A 4,642-nucleotide genomic window follows, 5' to 3' on the forward strand; every position below is an offset into this window, starting at 1 on the left:
ACTGATTTGTTATCTTTGCTATTGTTTCTTCTCCTGGTTGATAACAGTTTATTCTTTTGTTCCCCTTCTCCTACAGTTTCCTTACATTTACATCTTGAAATATTGTGTTACGCTTGTTATAACTGATGAACCATATTGATACATTATTATTAACTAAAGTCCAATATTTTATATTAGGGGTCACTTTTTGTGTAGTACATTGTATGTGTTTTGAAAATTTGTCCCATCATTACTGTATCATAGAGAATAGTTTCGTTGCCTTAAAAATCCTCTGTATTCCACTCTTTGTCCTTCGCTCCCTTTCCCCAACCTCTGACAAAACTAAAACTCCCGGAAAATAACATAGGTGAAAAATCTTGGTAACTTTGGGCTTGGTGATGACTTTTCAGTTACAACACCAAAAGCATGATTCATGAAAGAAAAAATTGATAAGTTGGACTTTATTAAAATTAAAAACTTAGGGACTTCTATAGTGATCCAGTGGTTAAGATTCCATGCTCCTGGGACTTCCCTGCTGGTCCAGTGGTAAAGAATTTGTCCTGCAATGCAGGGGATGTGGGTTCGATCCCTGGTCAGGGAATAAGATCCCACATGCCGCAGGGCAACTAAACTTGCGCGCCACAACTACTGAGCCTGCGTGCCTCAACTAGAGAGCCCGTGTGCTGCAAACTACAGAGCCCACGTGCTCTGAAGCCTGCATGCCACAACTAGAGAAGAGAAACCCCGCACGCCACAACTAGAGAGAAGCCTACGTGCCACAGCGAAGAGCCTGTGTGCGGCAACAAAGATCCCGTGTGCCACAACTAAGACCCGACACAGCCAAAAAGAAAAATAAATAAGTAAATAAAAGATAAATTTAAAAAAAAAAAGGCTCTGTGCTCCCAATGCGGGGGCCTGTGTTCGATCCCTGGTCAGGGAACTAGATCCTGCATGCATGCCGCCACTAAAAGATCCCGTGTACAGGGAACTCTACTCAGTGCTCTGTGGTGACCTAAATAAGAAGGAAACCCAAAAAAGAGGGGATATATGTATACACATAGCTGATTCACTTTGCTGTACAGTATAAAATAACACAATATTGTAAAGCAGCTATAGTCCAATAACAATTTTTTTTTTTTTTTTTTTTGGCGGTACGAGGGCCTCTCACTGTTGTGGCCTCTCCCGTTGCGGAGTACAGGCTCCGGACACGCAGGCTCAGCGGCCATGGCTCACGGGCCCAGCTGCTCCACGGCATGTAGGATCTTTCCAGACTGGGGCACGAACCCGCGTCCCCTGCATCGGCAGGTGGACTCTCAACCACTGCGCCACCAGGGAAGCCCCAATAACAATTTAAAAAACAAAAATAAAAGATCCTGCGTGCTGCAACTAAGACCCAGTGCAGCCAAACGAACAAACAAATAAATAAAACATTTAAAAAAATGAAATGAAATGAAATGAAAAACTTGGACTTCCTGGTGGTCCAGTGGTAAGACTCCGTGCTCCCAATGCAGAGGGCCTAGGTTCAATCCCTGGTCGGGGAACTAGACACCGCATGCACGCTGCAACTAAGAGTTTGTGTGCCGCAGCTAAGACCCGGTGCAGCCAAAATAAATAAATAAATAAGTAAATAAAATAAAATAACTTTAAAAAACCATGCATTAAAAAAATAATATAAATTAAAAACTTAAGCTCTGTGAAAGACACAGTTAACAGAATGAAAAAACAAGTCACAGACTGGGAGAAAATCTTTGCAAAACACATATTTGATAAAGGAGTGGTATCAAAAATATATTTTAAAAAATCTCTTTTAAACTCAACAATAAGAAAACTAACTTCCTGACTAAAAGTGGGCAAAAGATCTGAACAAACGCCTCACCGAAGAAGATATACAGATGGCAAATATGCATATGAAAATATGCTCAACATCATATGTCATTAGGGGATTGCAAATTAAAACAGTGAGTTACCACTACACACCTATTAGAATGGCTGAATTTCAAAGCACTGACAACACCAAACATTGGTGAGGATGTGGAGCAACAGGAACTGTCATTCGTTGCTGCTGGGAATGTAAAAGTGTACAGTCATTTTGAAAGATAGTATGGCAGTTTCCTACAAAACTAATTGTAATTTTTAAGTTGGAAATCAAATATATAACTTGTTTGAGGTAAATAGTACCACAAGCAGATTTTCTTTAAGAGCCAAACAAATCTTTAAAAGCAAGTATCAATATAAGACAAAGCTTCTGGTATAGGATCAGTAGTAAAAAATAATGATGTATGAGTACTTGGATAATGAACCCACTTTGCAATAGCACAACTTTAGGTATATACTGTGGATTCTCTATAGTTCAGAATTCTGAAATATACAACAGGCTGATAGTCCCTAAAGAAAACTATTTTTAAAAAGGTGTAACTTAGGTGTTCTTGTATTTGACCAACTCCATCTAAGTTTAGATGTATTGAAGGACGTAGGTTAGTGGTTTTCAAAGTGTGAGCAAAGGGGACCCATGAGGTAAAAACCATTTTAACAACAATATTAAAGACATTATCTGCCTCTCACTCTTGTTCTCTCATTAGTGTAGAGTGGAATTTTCCAGAGGCTACATGAAGTGTGATATCACAACAGATTGAATGTTGATATGAGAATCCAGCTGTCTTTTATTAGTCCAGACATTAAGGAGATATGCAAAAATGTAAAATGAGTCCACTTTTCTCACTAGTGTGTTTTTTTTGTTTTGGAAAGTATAATTATTTTAAAAATACTTATGTCAACCTGTAATGGTTTTGTTATTATTTTGTAATGAACAAATATTTTAAAATTCTGTCTTGGGCTTCCCTGGTGGCGCAGTGGTTGAGAGTCCGCCTGCCGATGCAGGGGACACGGGTTCATGCCCTGGTCCGGGAAGATCCCACATGCCGCGGAGCGGCTGGGCCAGTGAGCCATGGCCGCTGAGCCTGCGCGTCCGGAGCCTGTGCTCCGCAACGGGAGAGGCCACAGCAGTGAGAGGCCGGCGTACCGCAAAAAAAAAAAAAAAAAATTCTGTCTTAATTTCTAATATGGAAACTTTTAATATATATAACTCATACAAACAAAAAGTCTTAGAGAGCTTCATAAAATTTTAAAATGTAAAGGGATGCTGAACGTCCAAAATTTGAGAACCAGTAATTTAGCAAGCCATGTGCAACTTGCTACTTGATGTATTTAAAAAAAATAAGGTATAGGATAGTGATAGTGAGATAAAGAAGAAAAACATAGGGCTCCCCTGGTGGCGCAGTGGTTAAGAATCCGCCTGCTAATGCAGGGGACACAGGTTCGAGCCCTGGTCCGGGAAGATCCCACATGCCGTGGAGCAACTAAGCCCACAGTACCACGATTACTGAGTCTGCGCTCTAGGGCCCGCGAGCTACAACTACTGAGCCCGCATGCCACAACTACTGAACCCTGCGCTCCTAGAGCCCGTGCTCTGCAACAAGAGAAGCCACCAAAATAAGAAGTCCACGCACCACAATGAAGAGTAGCCCCTGCTCGCCACAACTAGAGAAAGCCCGCGCACAGCAACGAAGACCAAATGCAGCCAAAAATTAAAATTAAAAGAAAAAAAGAAAAACACAGAGAAGTAAGTCCTAATGACTACTCATGTATATTCTTTTGACAACAAGAAAAAAAAAAGGCAAATAATTTTGCACAGGAACTTTAACACATTCTGTACAGTGGTCTCACTTTGCTGACATCATTTATACAAATTCTTCAGTTTTTTCTTGACTATTATTATCAATATCTGCTTCCATGATCATTTAATCAATCTTCTCATGTGTTAACTTTTCTTGAAGGTGTTTTATCATGTGATGTACTTATGTCGCACCAACACGGACAGTGTCATCCTTATAAAACACAAGGAATGTTTCTCTAATTTCTTTTTTATGTTTTTCATTTTTCTTGTCATCATTGTCAGAAAGTCCAGAAAGTCAATTGTACTATTTCCATCACCATTTGTTTCATTAATTTATCCTGAAATTTTGCTTCTAGGGAATTTTGCCCAAGAGGCCTCATTACAGTCTCCAATTTTTTGATGTTTGTCACCATCCTTGTCAAATAGTGGAAAGCTTCTCTCAATTCTGCACTCTGCTTTCACTTCAGCTGGTCAACCATGCTGCCAGTGCCATTTGTCTTCAAGTGACAGTCACACAAACGTTCGGTTCATTAGCTCCACTCAGACTCTCTGAAATACTATTACTTCTTAATGTTTATATGTTTATATTTATACATATTTTGAGTAAAACTTACATGGAAAAAGCTTCATTCGCTATTTTTTAAAATTTATTTATTTATTTTAATTGACGTATAGTTGATTTACAATGTTGTGTTAGTTTCTGGTGTACCTCAAAGCGATTCCCTCCCCCACCTCATCCTCTTTCTTGGCAACCACAAGTCCATTTTCTATGTCTATGAATCTGTTTCTATTTCATAAATAAGTTCATTTGTATCATTTTTTTAGATTCCACATATAAGTGGTATCATATGGTATTTATCTTTCTCTTTTTGTTGTTTTTTAAAAAAATATTTTATTTTATTTATTTTCTTTTACTTTTTTGGCTGCATCGGGTCTTCGTTGAGGCGTGCGGGCTTCTTTCTAGGTGGTGCATGGGCTCCAGGGCGCGTG

Source organism: Stenella coeruleoalba, assembly GCF_951394435.1.
Source record: "Stenella coeruleoalba genome assembly, chromosome: 15".
Lineage (NCBI taxonomy): Eukaryota > Metazoa > Chordata > Mammalia > Artiodactyla > Delphinidae > Stenella > Stenella coeruleoalba.